The sequence below is a fragment of the Ixodes scapularis genome, unplaced genomic scaffold (assembly GCF_016920785.2).
Source record: "Ixodes scapularis isolate PalLabHiFi unplaced genomic scaffold, ASM1692078v2 PGA_scaffold1__304_contigs__length_218370807, whole genome shotgun sequence".
Taxonomy (NCBI): domain Eukaryota; kingdom Metazoa; phylum Arthropoda; class Arachnida; order Ixodida; family Ixodidae; genus Ixodes; species Ixodes scapularis.
Genome location: NW_024609846.1, coordinates 156,112,985 through 156,133,759, shown reverse-complemented (window position 1 = coordinate 156,133,759; position 20,775 = coordinate 156,112,985). Strand labels below are relative to the sequence as shown.

The following is a 20,775-nucleotide window of genomic DNA, read 5'->3' as shown; positions in this document are numbered from 1 at the left end:
TTTTTGAGCCTCTTGCGACGTCTTAGGACCAGCTCCGCTGCACCTTATCCGGTCTTAAGACGTCGCAAAAGGATTAAAAACCGGTCCGGTCTCTCTCGGTCGTACTCGGTTGCAAGAGTGTGAACGGGCCTTTATTCACACTCGCACCATCTTAGAAGGACCCGACGACCTTGACGTCGTCCTCAACGTCTTCCTAGAGGTTGTCCTAGACGTCGTCCTAGAGATCGCCTTTTACGTCGTCCTAGAGGTCGTCTTTGACGTCGTCCTTGACGTCGTCATGGAGGTTGTCCTCGAGGTTTTTTAAAGGTCGTCCTAGACATCGTCCTTGACGTCTTTCTCAAGACGACCTCATTTCTTCAGGTCGTCTTAGAGGTCGTCCCAGACGTCGTCTTTGATTTCGTCCTTCAGGTTTTCCTAGACGAATGCTATCAAAATTCATAGACAACCAACAATAGTGGTTTCTGCAGCAATTTCTTATCTGCTGGCATGCTCGTTTGCTCGCTTCATCGTGAAACGCTCCTGCACGATTGAAACGGCGATAGACGCCGCTCCGGCAGCTGGGGTTCCACAATCTTCGCTCAACGCTGGGGAGAGCGGCCGAGCCTCTGCGGCACTGGCAGTTCACGCGACTCGCAAGCTCGACTCCGCGAACAGTTAACACCCCCCCCCCCCCCCTTTCTCATTTGTTGCGCCACCCACACGTAGTTCTACGGACATTTATGCAGCATAGCACACATGTGCACCGACCTATTCCTTGCTCTTTTTTTTAACCGCAAAAAAAAAAAAAAAAAAAATTACGCGTAGCCGAACGCTTGGTCTATCAGAGTCGACGGAACTATTCGAGAGGGAGGGAGAGAAAAAGAAAGATATAAGAGAGATATGTCGTTTACCCCCTGTTTCGACGTCACTGGATTCGGCCTAATTGTAGCGCTAGCGGTTGGAACCAGGTGCCGAAGTTTCACAACCAACCTTTATCTGAATGTAAGGTTATAAGCGATTTTCGTAATTTTTTTTTTTTTTTTATCAAGGAATGGGCCATGTTTTGTTAGGGGACGCGGTTCATCTCCGTGCATTCACGGGCATGCATTGTAGGACGCCACACTGCATTTGCTCGTTGAAAGATTTACAATTACCGAAAATCACCTATAACTTTCGAGTAAAAAAATGCTAAGTCCTGACACTCGCATCTGAGCAGAGGCTGAGCCTGCTACGATGCACAGTTTATTTTTGTGGCGAGAAAAAACACGGTTATCTCTTCTCCCTAGCACCAGGCATTATGGATGTCGCGTCGCGTCTTCGCCCGATGCCACGACAAATGAAAAGACAGTATTTTGAAACGAGTTCATTGCTTTCAATCGCGACCAGGGTCGCGCAAGCGATTCGATAAGCCCGCATCTGGTTAAAAACAATTGACGCTTGTAAGTTCCAACTCGCATCAGTGGCATAGCCAGGAATTGTTTTCAGGGGAGAAGAGGGGGGGGGGGGGGGGGAGGGGCGAGGGCGGCTGAGGTGGGTGTGATGTTTATGAGTTGAGATGCTGGAGAGGGGCAGGGGGGGGGGGGGGAGAGGGAGTCAATATGCATGTGTATAAATGGGGTCGGCTCGATTTCGATTTCATTGACTCGCATGACTCCGCAGAATCATCTCTCAAAAGCCATCTGTTTGTCGTGATATTTTAGTATACATAGCTTCAGAGGCCACGCCAACCCTACGAAGATGACATAAAAGGGGGAAGCGGGGAATTAAAGCCTCTTCAAGTGTGCAACGAATATTGGGGTATTCAGGTGGACGAATTCTGAAACAAAGGAAATGGGGTTAAATGCATCCCGTTGCTATGGAGAATAGGGGTCGTAAAAAAGACTGAAAGCACTTTAGAAGGCAACAAAAACCTTATTTTTTACGTAGAACTACGTCTTTGTCCGTTCTTGGAAGGGGGTGAAAAGAGGGGAAATCGATGTTACGAAAACTTAGTCAGGTAAGTGACGTCACACAGATAACACCGGAGCGCCGACCGATTTACATCGCCGCGATTCCTAACGGCGCGTCGTGCCTGCTGCCGAGAATCGCGCAGTTAGGTGTGCGCAGTACCATTTCAGCTCACATTCCTTCAGATTCACACGCTCTTCGAAGGACCTGACGACCTTGACGTCGTCGTCGACGTGCTATGGCAACAGCTGCGTTGATTCCAACAAAACAGAGTAAAAACCAGTTTTGTTGGAGCCGACACAGTTAGCTGTTGCCATAGCAACCCCTTCGTGGCCAACCGTTGCAATTGGACTCGGTTGGACTCGACGCAAGTGTGCGAATCGCCTTTTAGTCTATGGCCAACTTGGCGAATATGACTCTTTTGTCAGTACGACAAACACGTCTTGGAAAGAGGATGGTGATGAATGAGGTCTTTTCCCTCTTTTTTCCTCCCCTCTTTCTCTCCGTTTTTCCCTTCCTCAAAGAAGTTGTACGACAGTACACATATCTTTTTTGTACCCCCCTCAAACAAAAGCTAACATTCTGGGAAATCTCAGACTGGCAGCCAACGTATCAGAAAGAGACGTAAACAGTCTGGTTTTTCTCTTCTACGAAGACTGAACGCAACGGTATATTTCAAAACACATCCCTACCCCAAAACGTAATAAAAATTTTCGCTCTCTGGATTATGGAACAGGAAATCTCATGGATTTCAGGTTTTCTGAAATTATTCCCTTATCTGCAATCTGGATTTCAGGTGTCCGGTAACCATTCCAGTTAGACTTTTGTTCTATATTCCAGACAGTGAAAAGTAAAATTGGGTTTTGGAGTAGAAGTGGTAATTTATTTTTATAACATTAGGCAATTTCGCCATTTGTTTACATAAATTATCTATTGATTCACTTCTCCTCATGCAAACTAAAGGGAATGCATCAAAACACAGTGTTTGTTGAAGTGTCATTGTTATGAAATAACGGAATCTTCAGAAAAATTTATACGCTATCAAGAATCGTCCACATATTAAAGTCATGCAATTAATTTTCTTGCGTGGAACTTTTTTTTCGCTTTAAACGAAGTTCGGTGTTATTTTTTGTTTCAGTGCTGGCGCTAAACGCGTTAAAAGTAATGGCGTTACTGCTAGCGTATTACCTTTTCCGGTAACGTAGTAACGTACTCGTTACCTTTTCAAATTAGTAAAGGGCAACGTACTTACGTTACGTATGCCAAGTAACAAGTAATGTAATTACTTTAATCGTTACACCTTCTCATGTCTGGAAAAAAGTGCAGCCGACGCTACCAGCTGATGGGACAAACGGGACATCACCAAAAGAGCACCGTCGTGGTGTTCGTCATGTTTCTGTACGCAAGAGTGACGTGCATTACGTTTAATCGGTAACATTAACGGTAATGCGTTCATTTCATTTTTGAGGTAACGTAGGTCCTTTGTTTTTCAAGTAACGAGTAAGGTATTTCGTTAGTTGTTTTTTTTTTCGGTGACGCCTACAACACTGTTTTAATTGCAGTAAAAAAATGGGCAAAGAGGTTAGCCATGCGGTGGATTTACTTCAGAGGCACTGTCGTTTTCCCTATCGGTAATTCAGAGCTCCGAGTTTAGGGTGTAGCAAAAATCAGCTGCAGCAATTTGTATATGAGCGGAGTAATTAGAGTACAAGCATCGAATGTTGCGGTTTTTATCGCTATTTTTTTTTTCTTTTCAAGAGAGGTATTACGATTAGCACATAGCGGACAAAGCATCAACCTGCGAAAGTGGATGGACAAGACATTTGCTAGAGGTGTCCATGTTGAAATACAGTGTTAAAATACGACGTTGAAATACAAAAAAAATATGAACCACATATTGACGCATGTAAATGACAAAAAAAAAAAAAGAGAAAAAAAAACTGATCTTAGATGCGCATATAAGTAAGTATCTTTGCTCACCACATGAAAGTGGAAATGTGTAAAGTGCAGCGGCGAACCTATCTTTTTTTACTGCAGCTCTCGAGGGGAAAGCGAGTAAAGTCTTTATTAAACAGCTCGTGCGTATCAACTTTCGACGTTCAAATTTATTGTTTCGCTCCAGCGGAAAGCGGGAGGGAGAAAAAAACAACAACAGACAATTGTCTTATTTAAGTCTTATTTGTTTGTTTTTTTTGTTTTTTTCTGCTCCTTCATACGCACTTCGGTTTCTTTCTTCGGGATTAAGAATGGACATTGATTCAAGTCTGGATGAAATTCTTCGATATACGATGCCCTCATACAACGCCCGAAAGGGCGCTCTGAGGTATATTAAATAAATAAATAAAATAAATAAACAAACGATATGTCCACGATTTTCTGAATTTGAAAGTGCCGCCAAGTTTTCAGAGCCTCGACAAGGTACCTTGATCTGAATTCTGCGCTGTTTGCAGCAGACGTGAAATTTAGACCTGCTTGATGTAACCGAAAGTCCCCACGTACTCAGCTAACTAAAAACAACCCGAAACGTTGTTGCGAACTTGCACGTAAAAATAATACCCGCTAAACGACAAAAAAAAGTTGACATTTGTAGCTCGCTCTCGCCACGTCAGCCCAACCGACAACGGCATCGCCCGCCTCCACCGTCACCATAGCAACCGAGCAGACGCCGCCAGCGACACCCGCCGTCAAGAGGCGGCACGATGCGCAAAGCGGCGGGGTTCCCCCCTCCGTCAAAGGAGACTTTTCGAGCAACCGTCAACGCGCTGCCGCGGAACGGCCGTACGACTGCATCCACTGGGACTTTTTTCTAGGGACAAGGAGGTTACTCGAAGTGCCCGATGAACGGAGACAGTGCCCGTTCTGAACGTTTCACCGGACGGCGAGAGGTCCCAGGAGTGCGCGGCACGGTGGAGTGGGCGGACGTGCGGGAAGGGCGTCTTCCGTGATCGCGCCACGGGCTCCATCGATTGAACGGAAACGGGAAGCTCTCGGGGTTCCTCTTTCTTCGGGTAAGGACTGCTCGTTTGTCTTCTGACACGCCTTTGTCTCTCCCAGACTGTGTGTTCTCCAGAGACCCGTTGTGCACAGTTGAACTACGTGCTTTCCTATATTATCTTTATTTATCTTTAGAGATATTCGTAAGTAAACGAATCACCCTACATGATATTTGTACTTCGACTGAAGTGTGATTTAAAACGGACCTTCCGTACCAAACGTACGGGTTTCAGCATGTTACGGTGCTAGAAACTAGTTAGCCTTAGTTTGCTTTTTCGTGTACCGATAGTCATTTTTGTTTTTGCTTCTCCACTTGTCACGCGCTATGTCGCATTGATTATTATAGATTAATCAGCGCAGCCTCGCCCCGAACCAGTATTGGTAGAAGTACAACAAATCAACTTATAGAGTTGGGGAGCGTGCGCCGGCCGGAAAAGTTGGCTTCCTAGCACGAATATTCCGTCATGCAAGGAAGAAACAGCACGACGTTATCATCACAGTCATTGGACGAAAATAAAAGATGAAGCGAATTCGCGCGTTGTAAAAAAATCAAAAGCAGTTCATCACTGGTTTTGTATGCATGGAAATTTTACATAACCGACCAAACCCGCTATATTTTTTCTTGGCTCGTGGCTACTTTCGCTTGAAATTGAAGTGATCAAACGCATCACGCTTCGCAATGCTGCATCGCGCAGGGAAAATGTTGCCAAAGTATAAAGACACGTCGTCCACTTTGCGCGTATTTGCACTGTTTTTTTTTTTTTTTTTTTTACTTTTTGGGTTTGTTGAAGTGAAGATGGAGTGCACGGCAAGAACTTTGATTGGGAGTCGCCTCTTCGGTCGAAAACATAATTTCAATGAGCTCAGAATCTGCAGATGCCTTGCGACGTTTCGCTTGTCTCGTCGATCCCTGTCTTTTTATCTGCGTTTTTTTTCCAAACTTCAAAGTGAACCGACAGGCAGAATTAACCGCTTCCATTGCTTAAATTATTCGCATCGGTCTGCACGGCCGGTTCAGGTGTTCACATTCCACTCCTAAGCTCGAAATGACCATTGGTGCTAACATCCAGGGTGTGTGAAAAAAATGTTAACAACATATGTATTCTCTTGTTTTCTGTTTGTGTTTAATGGAACTAGAAAGGCAAGACCAGTATTTGAACAAACGCAGTCTATGAGGCCTCATATTCGAAGTCAACCTGAATGCAACAGCTCTTCCATTCTTTTTGTAGCATAATATGCGAAATGAAAGGAACGTGTTCTAAACTTCTTGCATACAGACCTTTAGGTTGAGTCATGTTCGGTTTGCGGTTATATAAACTATCGAAATAATAACAAAATAAGTTAATACTGATTAGGAACTAAAATGTTTAAACATCGCACTCCTTAAGCTGCCATTGTTCCGTCACTCTTCATTATTATTTAATGCAGAAGAGAACGGCCACGCATGTTAGAACTATATATGCCTATATGACGCCAATAAAATTAAAAGGATATCGAACGTTTCAACTAATGTTGTAGGCTTTTTGCCCTGACTCGTCAGTTGTTGCCTGTACCCGAAGAGTTGATCACAAATCAAGGATCATCTAGGGTAAGCATGCCTCTCTGCGTAATAGCTTATACTTCGATCATGAAGTTCGAAAACATGAAGAAGGAAGGGATAAAGCGAACCTTTCGAGACTAAAAGAACTATAAATGACCACATTCCGTGATTTGTGACATCCAGCCATCTAGCTGGTCTTACATTCTCGTCGACGTTCTCCCAAAAGAAATAAAAATAATAGCAGCGCTTAAATATATTTAGAGCATGGAGTATGCGCAGGCGAGCTAGGTAGGAAACACAATAAATTCTAAACCCTGAGACACGAAGAAATATAATAACAGACACGACCACACAAAATTTCTAACCCAACTGGGTTTATTCGCGAGAGTGCAGCAATATGGTGTTTAATTTCATTTCAAACAAATGTACCCAACAAAAAAAGAAAAAAAAAGGGGGGGGGGGAGAGTAAAAAAGAGAGAAGGAGAGAAAGAGTTAGACGAGTGCCGTCTTCGCCGCGTATTCATCATACTCGGTGGACAATGGATTAGAAGATTATCGTCACGGCAAGTTGGCCAAACAACCTGTTCATAATAAGATTTAGGGGACATATTGCAATAGCAGTATTGAGGGTAATTGATATTAAATGCCAGACCAATTGAAATAATTTGTGAAATAATAATAGTTTTTAAAAGTATATAAATCAAATTTCACGTTTTTCGCCCAAATTTTCAAATTGCACGCAAAAAAAAAAAAAAGAGCACCTCGTCTTGCCTACAATGAGGCTTGGAAAAGTGATGTAAGTACAAGTTGCTTCGGTCTCGTCGTCAGTGACTTTAGTCGTCACTATCTCGTCAACCTGTCCTTGGTGAGAGCGCTGACAACAGAAGTGATGACACAACTGAAATGTCTGTGTCACTCTTCTAAGCGTCAATGTGGGCAGGGCTTGCAGCACTATTTTTGCGAGCAATCTTTTTAAATCGGACGGAAATACTCAAAGTGGATCTATGAATATCGAAAATACTATTAAGTGTTCGCAAATTATTTTAATTGGTCTGTACTCTAATAGTAATTGATGTCGAGGCTGCAATGCAACACGAACCCTAAAACCCATGATTAAAAAGTTGATTACCAGACTTCAGTTCATAAGCTAACTTACCATGACGATTATCACCTCATCTAACTCTTTCGTTACTACCCTATAGACACATCGATCACCGGTGATCCATGATTTCAAGCTTCAATTTTAACACGTTCAAGTTGTTTCTCAGGCACCTAAGGCAACCCAGTGGTTAGCCCAAGAAATGGCCTTTCGGAATCAGTTTCGATTTCGTTGCTATGGCAAAGTTATGACGAAAATTTTTGCGAACTGATTGTGTGCGTTGTGGCAAAAAGGGGCGTGGTCGTCGTCCTCCACTGCGCGCCTGCCGCTCGTGACTATACGCCGCACTAACATCAACGTTTCGTGATCAAAAGACCCTGTAAGACAAGGGATGAAATTACGTCGTCGGATCTGCAATTTGACAGTGTTGAGTGGTGGTAACTGGCCAAAAAAGATGCCAGCTGTTCGATGGTAAGCTTTGATTTCGAGTCCGAGAGGGTTTATACCTCTACAGCGCATCTCTGAAGGTCTGCCGCATGTCCTTCATGCAGGACTGGCCATAATCGAGTTTATAAGAGTTTCGATTTCGTTTCTACGGAGAATTCCCGGTACGGGCCACTGTAGGTGCTAATCACGTTTACTGCGCAGTGAGTGTCGTTGCCATGGGGTTGTCGCCGGGCACCGCTGCATCGCGAAAAAAGCGTCCCACTCAAAATTATGGTACACGCGCACCTGATATTTCCGACGAGGGCTCGAACTACAAGTCCGAAGATGATACCACTTCATCAGATTCAAGCTCTGACAGCGACGATGTTTCGAGTCGGCCCGGAACATCCGCAGCCATTCACCATTGAGTTTTAAGACTTTGGGCGGGTCTTCTTGCGGGTATCAGGACGTCTTCGCTTGGCCAAGACGTCCTGCCAGCCACGGGGAAGAAACTTCCGTACACCCCAAGATGGCCACCCGGAGCACATCTAGGCGCAGCGCTACGGAGGAGCGTAAGGCAGTTTACAACTGCCCAAAAATTATGTCTTCTTTTCGCCACGGAGGTAATAAATAAAAACCATCTGTGACAACAACAACAAATATGCGTGGATGCACAGCCTGGAGCTACTTCAGCAGCTGCTTGAGCTCGACGATGAAGACATTCTTCCAGTTGAGCCTATACCAAAACAAGTGCAGCAACACTAAAAAAAGATGCCGAAAAAGCGAAACTGAACAAAATGTGCATACACGACCGCAAGGACGAGTAAAAAACAAATGTTGTGCGCAAAAAGTGGAAGGTGCGCCTCTGCCTCACAAAAACCAGGAACTGCCTCACCGCATGGAACGAGCATCATGACGAGTTTTTCATTTTTGAATCGGAGAAACAACTGTATGCATGATTTTTTTCTTTACCAGAAAGTTTTTTTTTTCTAGCTTTGAAACGTATATTTTGAAGTCTTTTTGATGTGAATGTTTTTGTGCATACCAGGCTTTTCTACTGCTCCTTTCTTTTTTTTTTTTTTTAACTAACCACGAAAATGGCGCTTTTTAGGTTTGTTGTGTATTATTTAATGAATCTTTTTCTTTTTTTTTTACTTTTTGGAAACAGCATTTAACTGTCTACAATTTGCTCTGCTGCAGTATTTTCTAAAACCTTATTTGTGGTGGAAAAACAATGTTTTCTGAGGCCTTTAACAAACGGCCATTTTCTCGTGGTAACAAAAGAACTAATGTCCGCCGAGCATGATAAATACATGGTGAAGACCCAGCATTCGTCTAACTCTCACCTTTTTTTTTATCTGTGATTATTACAATTAGACGCTCTGTGTGGCCCTTCACACAAAGACAAGAAGATAGAAGACAAAAGACATGCAGCCGCAGAATTTTGAAGGAGTCCAGCCAGATAGACTGACCTCCAAAGATTATCATGCCGGGTGGTTTGGCGGCGGGTGTCTGCTGTTGGCCTGGTGTCTAAGTTTTATAGATCAGTCTGTCTGGCTGGGCTCCGTCAAATCTTTGCGGTGGCATGTCTTATGTTTTCTTCTTTCTTGTCCCTGTGTGGAGGGGTGTATATTGCTGTCCTCCTACGACGAAACCCAGCTGCGGTGGAGATTATATGTCGTCTTCTTGTCCGTTATTTCACTTCACCGAGTCTCCGAGTTCAGATTATGGTGAAAGCTAGATTAACCCGTGCGCCATGTTGGGTTACGGAATGTCACATGGCTTAGTTTTCAACATGGACATGTTTGTCCATGTTGCTCCGTGGTAGGGTGTACTAGAACACCTTATCCCTTCCAGAACCCTTCAAGAACACCTTATCCCTTCCAGAACCCTTCAAGAACACCTTATCCGTGGGTGCTGAAGCTGTCAGGCTTACGGTCCCATCGGTGTTTGCCCGGCTTTCTTGTGATGGTATGCCATGCCTTCTACGAAAAAGAAGGAAACGCAACGCTGGTGTTTAGTGCCGTCAAAACATTTCCAGCGGCAATCATGCATGCATTTTTTTTTCCCTTAACACAGGTGAAATATTCTTTGACTCTTGGCGCCGATTAAAACAAAGCGCGCTATTTCGGAAACAAAATCGTCCGGCGAGTTCTCATCACGAGCAGTCCCGCCGCCTCGCGCTAGTCAAGTAAAAACCGCTGCAATTATTAAAAAAACAAGTGTGACGTTGTAAGCATTTGCATAAAATAATGCTCCAAATGTTGGGTCGGCCGACGTAACCAAGAGCTGCAGAACACAAAAGTGATAGCATTAGCCGCGCTTCACTCGCTGCGTTTCCCGAGAATTTTAGAGAGCCCCTCTCCAAGGCGCCGCCATGCGGCATCCGCGCTCACCGGGACCAAACCTCAGCCTTCGCTTTACACACCACCCCTTCGATACTCGGTTTCATCTTCTGATGTACCGCAGGAAAGGCTACAAGCCCGAGCTTGTAGCCTTTCCTGCGGAAGCTACTGTTTCGGTTTCCAGTTTAGTACTATTCGTGCTTTTTAGAGGAAGGTGAGGTTTTGTTTTTGTAACAGGGAAAGCTATGAACCATTGAGATCGCATGAAATGAGGGAGAAAAGGGGGGGGGGGGGGGCAGTTGAAGCTCCTGTATGAAATCTATTATCATTCCACCTCGCGCGGCCGTTGGAATAGGATGAGATGAATACTACGAGCTTCGCAAAGACTTCCAGGAGTTTATTAATTTTAAGGCGTCGACGTTTATAAAAGCGGCAATTGTGTGCAAGTTTTGTCGGGGGACAAATTAGTATTCCCAATTGCAATGGCGCCAACACAAATCCAGTTGAAGAAATAGTAATTATTACAATCGCGTTTTTTTTAAATTTATTTAGCTCGCGTTTACGCTCAGATGTTATATATTTTATTTTTTAATGATAGGAAACGCTGCAAAATTAAACTTGCAATTTTTGAGAATTCAGAAATAAAAAAAATAAACTCCGATAAACTACGGGCAATCAATAAATTCCGAAAAGCGCCCTCTGAATTGGACGACAAATAAACTCAGAAAACAAGGAATCCTCGATATAGACCAGGGGTGGCCAGGCCGACCAGGCCTAAGAGCCGCAAACGAAACCACGAAACTTCTAAGAGCCACGCGGGGGGGGGGGGCAAGTTTAAATTTTGTTCAGAGTCTGACTGTACGCATGAGTGCACAAGGCTGTACGACTGTACGTATGGGAGTACAAGGCTGCCAAACCGCGAGCCGTACTTCATTCTGCCTGAAATCCCTTCTTTTTTTTTTTTTCTTGGGGAAATGCGGGAAAGGGGGGGGGGGGGGGGGGGGTCCCCTTACGAGGGATCCGCGAGCCGCACTTGGACCAGCAAAGAGCCGCATGCGGCTCGCGAGCCGCGGTTTGGCCACCCCTGATATAGACCAACACACATCTCCTACTTCCCGTCGCAGCGGTGGCGCTGCTGTCGGAACTGGGCATGCGCAAACGCTTCTCTTTACGCGAATATGGTTTTTGCACACGCGCAATGCCCACACCTGATGTGGGCAAACGTTGACTTGTTCGTAAACGGAGCGTTGGTCTATAAGATTATTTCTACGAGGTAACATTTTGTCTTCAGTTCCGACGAGGATATGGTAAAATTTCTTGAGAACGAGCGCTAGTCCTGCACATGCGATATAAGTATATAGTTGTGTGATTAAAATGGGTACCAGGCATCGTAGAAAGGGAGCGGTGGGTGAGGGAATGTAAGAACTATTTTTTTTTTTTATCATTCGTATAGACTATTTTTCGCAATAAATGAATTATAACCGAAAATTAAGGAAGTTATTCCAAAAAACGTTTATATACTTATTGAAATAATGTGTTTCTGATTATGGTATTGCTCTTAAGGATTTAAGCAGCCTAAAAAAGAGGTACCCCTAAAATTATTTCGTAACATGTGTTTTTTTAATGAATTACGAAAGTATCGACGCTACTTGCAAATTCAATACTCAGATATCCAAATTTAGGCAAAATAATAGGGTTTGCCAATTGAACCCAGTAAACAAAAAATGCCTGCTCCGGTTGTGAAAAACGTAATAGGGAATTCAGCTCTAATAAAAATTTTAATGTAAAATTAAATTGGTTTAATCCACAGGGTTTTTCTTGAACGTATCTGAAATAAAGAAGGTTCGAAAATACCGCAGGTGATACAAACTTACTCTAATTATTTCCAGTTTAGAAAAAAAAAACACTAACTTTTGCAAGTTATGTATATATATATATATATATATCAGTGTGTCGAACCGAAAAAAATACGGGTTCGGTTACGGTTCAGGTTCAGGTAAATTTATTTTTTCCGGTTCGGGGCGCTGAACCGGTTCGCGAACCGGTTCGGAAATTATAAATGACATAATTGAAACATCAAAATAAATTACAAATAAAACATCTGAAATCAGCACATACGAAACGGGATACATCGTAGTGTAAGGCTCAGGGATTTCTACCAGGAATGGTTTCTTTATGTGCACTCAAAGGTTACCTCACCGACGTTTACGCATTCGGACTTCATCTAATTGGGTCCGACGCAGTAGCTGTAAAATCCGCGACCTCCTTACAAACCCACTTACAAGTAGAACTCGCTAACTATCCCGCCACCTCGGCGTGTAAGCAATTGAAGGAACAGTGGGGAGAAAATACAGCTTTCTTTATTTGAACTAGCCTTCGGTAACTCAAATTAGACCCTTAAAAAGATTTTATTAAACAAGATACAGAATATGAAAAACACTACACCGAACGCAACGCCAGAAGGACGTAATAGGATAGATATTAATATAGAAGAGTTCGCTGTCTCACAAATATGTTAGCTTCTAAGTGCCTATACGAAACCGGATGCATTATTATCAAACTCCACAGCCTTTTCTTTTCTCATTCCGATGGAATCAAGGTTCAAGAACTCGCGCGTTCTAGAAACGTGTTATGAAATGAGCACACAGCAGCATTTAGGATTTACGAGATTGTAGGAAAATGAAATCCCGTGACGCGCTTTCTTTTTTTTGCACAGCCTTCCAATTCTCTTTCTTCCGTGCAAGCCGCGACCAGCGCAATACTGGTTCCTATGATTCATGGATGCAGCGTTTATATTCCTAAGACTGAGTGGAGAAGAAAAATATGTAAGCGAGGTGTGTGTCAGTTGACGGCACTTAAAAAACAAATGGCATTGATAGCATATTCATTGTCAACAGCGCGTGGCCGAACCGTTTTGACATGAGCCGGTCACCGTTATTTTTTTTTCGGTTCAGTTCCGGTTCGGGTTCATCGCGATAACAATATAACGGTTCGGGTTCGGGTTCAGTTCCGGAAAAAATACCGGTTCGGTTCCGGTTTTCGGTTCGGTTCGGTTGCGGTTCGACACCCTGATATATATATACTCTCAGGTAAGACACCTGATAGTACTGCGAGGATGCAAAAAAATGTTAAAGGGCAACTCCACTCAAAAAGTCGACCCTATCGAAATGACTGATATCGCTTTAGGAGGTCAAAATACGGTCATACCCAAAATATCACGTCAAACCGACGCCGCGTTACCGATTAAAACCAATATTAAAAATGTTCTCCCGGCTCGGTTAGCGGCCCGAAAGCGGGTGAGCAACGCTGGCACCGGGTGAGCTAGTGAAGCAACACTGGGCAATGACGTAGTTCTAGTCCTACGCTCTCGTACGGACGCTGCGAACGCTTCGTTTCCCGTGGCATTCTGCGATTCTGCTGACGGCACGAGGTGTTTTCCACATTATCCTGTGTTCTCCTATTTTTATTAGCGTCCAGGCAGTTCCTTTAATTCCAGCATTGCTTCCGCGACAGCGCGGAAGAGAGCAAAGCGGTGCTGCTCGCTCACGCGCGCGTCGTGGAGCCGGAGAGATTCGCCGGTCTCGCGTTGGGCAATGTCGATCAGGATTTGTAGTGCTGTGGGTTTTACCAACAACCCGGTGTGCAACTCGGAGCTGCGGTTCCACCAGTTCCGAAGAGACCGGAAGAGGCACAAGGTGTGGGTCGGTGCCGTTCGCCGGATAGACTTCGGAAGACCGTTGACTCCGAGCTCCAACGCGAAGCTCTGCTCCCAGCACTTTACGTCAGACACCTACACACGGGATCTGCGGCTGCTGACTCCTTCGAGTTTCTCCACGATTCACGCGTCTTTGAAGAACGATGCGGTGCCGTCGTTGTTCGCGTACCGTTCGCCGGCTGCCCCAGCACGATCGGCCGGACGCAGCAGGTCGCGGCTGATCTAACTAGCGTGCACATAAAGGCACCTTGGCTTTAACAACTTAGACCACTTGTGGATAGATCTGTCCATCTATCTCCCATTATTTCGTTTTCTCGGTCCGCGCGCAAGAAACAAATACAGTCACGCTGCGCTGGCACCGACCGCGTCATATTTATAGCAGTCGGATTCGCTTTTCGGCCGGCAAATTTATAAATACACACTAAAAATTACTACATTTGGTGCAAATTAACAAAGTGAAGCGGTAAAAAAAGAAAATGTGCATCTAACCTTCTGTTTTGAAACTCCACGTGCGACTGAGCCGACCTTGTCGGCGCGTCGGCTCAGAAGCACGGGACTAGAACTAGGTCATGCCGACGACGCGCCACTAGTATCAGTGTTGCCAAGCTGCTTCAACCGGTAGTTTCGGTTTCGCCGTGCCGACGGACCGATTCTTGCATTCGCGATATCTACAAAACTATACATACCACCGAAAAACAAATTATATCTCGTGATTCGGGGTCGCCGGCTTCGACTAAACAGATCATAACCCAAAAATGGTAAAAATGGAGTGGAGTTGCCCTTTAAATATGAAGCAACTGATCGGATTTCGCGAATCTTCAGGGGTTCGAGTTCGACCCGGTTCGACGTTTTCGCATTTTTAACGCGAAGTTAGAAAGAAGTTCGACTGAAAATTGACTCTTAGGCGCGTGCGTAAAAATATTGGGCGATCTTGTTCTGGCTTATTTATTGACAGCCCAGGTACCGTAACAAAAAGCTTTCGCCTATCCGCACGCCATGGCGCAATAAAACTTCATCAGCAGATATGCAAACCTCTTTAGAGAGCTGTCGCGACGGCTTGTCAAGTCAGATGAACATCCGGACATTTGTTTGCACGGTTGTGCTACGTCGCTTTCAGTTGACGAGCCGCTGTGTTGGTATTGTCTGTGTCCTGAATTCGTGTCGCCGACATCGCTCATCAGAAGCAGCCGCACTCAGAGAAACAAGGTCAGGATAGAAACATCGGCGCTCGAGCTTGATTGAACCACCGAGCGCCCGTTGTTACGAGGCTCAACTGGACTTTGAGACCAAACTTGAAGGTTATATGCGCAGAAACAAAGCATGTTTATCGAAACCTCGATTTCCTTGAGGTTATACTTGCGCGCACACCCTTCGCGCCTATACTAGCTCAGTGTTTTGAAAGTCCAGGAAAAAAAGTTGATTTCCATATTTACCTGGACATCGGCGGAAAGCGAGGCTCGGGCGCATACATTTACAGGCTGGAGGTTGTTGCTGGTATAAATGTTCCACATGTAGATCAGGCTGAATGTTTAAAGGTATGTAGTATAGGTCAGGAGACGGATATACAGTATGAACCCTCTATTTTCGCATTCTAAATGACTCCACGGTAACTTTCAATGTGCCGCTTAATTTTAGTTTCCTTGACTGTTCGACTTGCACAATTGACTTTTAATTGTCTAAGACGACATGGAAAATAGTATAATACACACAGCGCTGTGCGTGTTACCTACTTCCATCTGTGTTGTTCTTTTGTGTGCGCTATCCTTTTAGACATGATAAACATACTAGCTTCAGTCTTAGGCAGTTCCAATCCCCCTTTACTTCCTGGATACAATATATGTTTTTGTATCATACGATCCAGATAATGAATGGAACCCGCTTTAAAAAATTGGACAAAACAAACTCAACGGGGCAAGAACACACTTGGTATCATGATTTCTGAAAGATATATATTTTTCGTTCTCTAAATTACGACTAGCTGTTAATCTAGAGTGGAGCAAAACCTCAATTTGCTCTCTGCTTGTTTTGATCTAGATCCGCCTCGTACCGGCGTGCGGTCGCGTATTACAGCTATGTGATGAATGTCAATGGGGAATTGTAGTAGACCCTTTTTCTCCTCCGCTACGGTATCCAGGAAGAAAACGCTGCAGCTGCGCATGCGCGCCGCCAGCCTTGTCTGCATAGTTCAAGGTCTTCTGGCGGATTACGGAGCGCTCTCCGGGTGCTTAGCGGGCTGCGGAAACGGTCTACTACAATGCCCCAATGACTCCAGGATAGCAGTTGTACACTGGCTACATTTCTCATCTACAGTCTGCGACAGTGTCGCCATTTTTTGGTGGGCCAAGGTCGCGCTGTCTGTACATCTAACGTCTAATTTGCTCTTTGCTTTTTCGATGAGACCACCGTTTCGGTCACGAGTACAAACCTCCCTTGCATTCGCGTAATCACAACTGCCTAGTTTACGTTGAAAACCCACGTTTAGCAGTCGTACAGTGTACTGCCTAAGTTGGCTTGCTGCAGCCGGAAAGACAAACAGACTAACTTCCGTAAAATAGTTTGTTGTTGGGCGAGTTGGTGAACGTTTGGATACATGGTTTTGCGCAAAAAAGACGGACACAAGAGAAAGAAACAAACACGAGCGCAACGAGAAGAACGGGGGAGTGGACTTATGGTTGCGCTCGTGTTTGTTTCTCTCTCTTGTGTCCGTCTTTTTTGCGCAAAACCATGTACCCAGACTAACTTCCGGTTGCTGAATTTTCAATACAACAAATCGTCTCTCCTAATCCAAACTGCAGTCTAGACTGGGTCAGCGAACAAAGGGCACGTTCCATTTACTACGGCGGCGGAGGAAGAAGTAATAGCGTGACAGCCGTGTCCGTGCACGCGATCTGTGTTGACGCAGGGTTCGTCCGGGCCTCCAAGCTGCACAACCTAACATAAGCGCGGAGCCGGCACATCGCAGGCCGTGCCGAGCGTCCGAGCTCCATATAACCACATCACCATAACGTATACAAAGTGTTTACTTGTCGTGCGCGACCGCATGCAAATGAGGACTAGAAACAACGTTGGCCAGAGAAAAACAACAATTAATTTATTCGGGAGCATTTGGTTAGTGAAGTTGAGACAGAGTAGAACCGGGTTGTTCACTAACTTCTTTCATCTTCGTCTTTGGACTTTGTATTCGGGTTTATCAACCAGGCTGCATGGATCTTTTCCCTTTCGTTGATATCTGGGATGAGAAAAAGTAGGGTGAGGGAGCTCGGTGACGGAATGAGGCAACGCCACTGATCTGAGACGTTATAACCTCCAATTCATTAGCTTAGTCGGTCCTGCTGCTTAAGATATGGACGGACAGTGTACCAGTGCGTGTTCATCTAATGGCTATACTGCGTGATGCACCTGTTCAAGAAGCCAGGTTAACGGTGGAGTTGAAGTAGTCCTGCAGAAGAGCAATCGTCATATCAAGACAGTATAATAGTTTAAAAAAAAAAACATCCACCGGAGAAGTTTAACCTTATATATATATATATATATATATATATATATATATATATATATATATATATGACTTCCTGACGAAGGCCGGACCCCGGCCGAAACGTCGAAGAATAAATCGTCCGTTTTTGCTGTTTTCACTAAGGGATTTTTCTTTTCAGTTATATATATATGGAAACTCACGTTCCGTTAGGGAGTAGGTTTTGTGGACGCGTTTTAGAGGAATCAGTTTCAGAAGCATGCGGCGTTTATTAATAAGGCAATATTTAAGACATCGCGAGTTGGTAAGTTGTATTTGTGTCAGATGATGCTTCCGTGACCTTGGTTACACTGATACTTACGCCACTAGCATGTTTTTGTGCAAACAATTTGATGATACTCACTAACAATTCGATGCAAGCATCTATACTCGTTTTCACCTCATGAAAAAAGTAAGTTTTGCGCATTGTTCATGCGCCACGCGAAATATTTCTTACAATATTTGCTTGACGGAGTAAGAAGCGATGCTTTTGGCGTTTGAAACGTGTAGGTCTTGATAAGATAACATATATGTAGTCTAAAATACACTTAGATGCATCCTATTTCTCCCCATAAAAGGGAAAAATAGTAGTGCTCCGTTAGGAGTTCCAGATATGCAAAAAAAGAAATAATAACGTTTTCTTTTTTTTTCTCGCTGTTACTTGCACATTGGATCCCGTTGGGCTAAGAAGCATTGATGGCAAAATCCAACATTATGCTTTAGCTGCCAGCCACTGCCAAAAGCGTCAGACAAACGAGAATAAAACTCTGTTGTTCGGTGAAGTCGCTTCGTTTAACTCAGGAATGCTGTTAACACGTTAACTGCTTTCTCTTAGTGCGTCATAAGATTGACTACTATGGATGAAGTAAACAAGATGACCAAAACAACACGAATTCTTAGTAATGCGAAAGTTTTAAAGTTCTCATAAGACAAAATCGTCAGAAAGCTGGTAATAAAACAAAACAAAAAAAATGTGATGATGTAAGGCTTTTTCCGCGTTCTTTTGTGACATTACGGACGTCACGCGGGTTTCAGCTTGGAGCCTTTTGCGTTCCTACTTCTAAAACAGCGAATGAACGTGGCCCCATCCCAACAATAACGTGATTATAATTATTGCCGATACATTAAAAAAACATATCCCTCGGGTCACGCGAGCCGCTCCCTCTTGTCTGCGCCCGTACCCGATGGTCTGTACGAACACGACCTGTGTGCTCCACCCATCGCCAAAGAAAGAAAAACACTGACAAAAAAAGAAAGGTCTCGGCATCATGAGTCTGGCGTGCATACCGAACAGCGAAGGTCGGAGCAGCCCGAGTCTAATTATAGGCAGGTTGCAAGGCAGCCCGGGGGCTTCGAGTGCAATGCGACTAACCCCGGGCTCGGCTCGCTCCTTGTCGCACGAATTGGGTCGGTGTTCCTTCGTCGTCGGCGCCGTCGCGTCGCCAATGGGCCGTTTCCGGTAGCGCACTCGGTCGATGAGCTGGGACGGGAGCTTCGCTGTGCACTCACGCCGCGCAATTAGCTCCCCGTGTCCGGAACACAACCACGACCAATGGGGCCACGTTTTCGATCTGCTCGATCGCATTTGCGCACGTCGCCTTTCTGCGCTTCTGTGTTCGTATGTGTGTGCGTGCTGGCTCTCATATGTATACGTGCGTAAGTGCGGGTATTATACTTCGTTTCAGCTTCGGTCCGAGCGCGGCCGATGTTAAGAGCCGAAGGGCCGATCAAACACCGCAAAAAGCGCAGCGTCATGGCGTGCTCTCTGCGCTTGATAGGACTAGCCGGCTGAGGAACACGCACAGAGAGACGGCGAATACCGGCTGGTCCTATCAACTGCAGAGAGCACACCATGACGTTGTGCCTTTTTCTCTGTTTGATTGGTCCTTCGGCTCATAGCATCGGCCGCGCTCGGACCGAAGCTGAAACAAAGTATAGCGTTTGAGTATGCGGCCGTGTGTGTGTTAGCGCTTATAGAGCACCGCACGGGCCCGGGCCAACCTGAAAAGCCGGGCTAGACCTGCCGGGCCCGCGGGCCGGGCAGGACCGGGTATCCCACGCATTGTTTTCGGGCCCGTGGGCCGGGCTCGGGCCAGGCCGGATCAAGTAGGCATCCCGTTGGTCCGAGACTGGTCGGGCAAGACCTGGGGCTCAACGGGCCCGGTCCAGGTCGGGCCTCAGAAGGTAGACTCGCGCAGTGCTCTAAGCGCGTGCGTGTGTGCAGTGATTTGATTGTTGCGCAATTTGCGCCAAATTGCACGCTTATCCTGCTGCATCCTGGTATAGAACTGATCAAAATGTGAGGAACTTTTGCCAAAAATTTTCCAAAAGCTAATTTCACTTTGTCGATAAGGAAACTAATTAATACTTCAGGCGTCGCTACACTGCCGGATTGTTGCGATGCGCTCGAGCGAATTTTCGAAAACGTTTCGGCTTAGAATAGCGCGTGATTTGATATAATGTTTTATTCAGCATGACTCAGTACTCGGAGATTTTGTGATATTTCTCATTGTTCGTGGTCCGTTGGACTCCTCTAACTAGCTCCGTGAGTGCGCTTCTTCTCGCACACTGGGGCGCTGGGAGAAGTTACGCCCGCGGACTAAACATCGTCTTTCCGTGTGTGCCAAAAACACTGCTTTGAGGGTAGAGTAATGCACAATCGCGCGTCGTGTACTAAAAAAAAATAAAAAAAGAAGTTAGAAGAAACTTCGTGAATGTTCACTGACAACATATACGTGGTGGTCAAACTTGCAAAATAAAACTACAGCAGGTTTATATGATACAACTGCAGCATTCTCACGAGTGGCGTGCGTCACATGGTGGCAATGGTGTTTTTTTTTTTTTTTTTTTCAAATTTTAATTTTAAGGCTGCATATTTCGTACTTGTGTATCGGGAAGGGGTTCATGAGTCACACCGATTAGGTGTAGCTGTGCTGAGCCATATTGCCACGCTCGTCGGCGAGCGACCGCGCGCGTGGCCGAGTGGTTACCGTGCTTGACTGTCGCGCAGAAAGTCTGGGTTCGAGTCCAGTTAGTGGAATGCTCTTTTATTTGTTCTTTCATTGCGTTCTCGTGAGTTCGAGAACATTCTCGTCAGATCGAGTTCCGAATGTTCCAGTCGCCGAACAATCTAGGCCGATTGTTCCAGAACCCAACGCGCGTACATAAGGGACTCCGCGTGCTGATCTGCGGTCAGTTTTCGCCCAGCGTTCGACT

The 20,775-nt window shown here is 45.1% G+C and overlaps 1 protein-coding gene across 1 annotated transcript in view; it reads left to right on the top strand.

Annotated features, from left to right (window-relative positions):
• Window positions 1-4,612: 4,612 nt before the first annotated feature.
• LOC8029057 (beta-1,4-glucuronyltransferase 1) overlaps window positions 4,613-20,775 on the top strand; it is a 116,988-nt gene continuing 100,825 nt past the window's right edge. The window contains exon 1 of the mRNA XM_029972292.3: window positions 4,613-4,934. The gene's annotated coding sequence lies outside the window, so the exon portion shown is untranslated. The remainder of the gene's footprint in view (window positions 4,935-20,775) is intronic.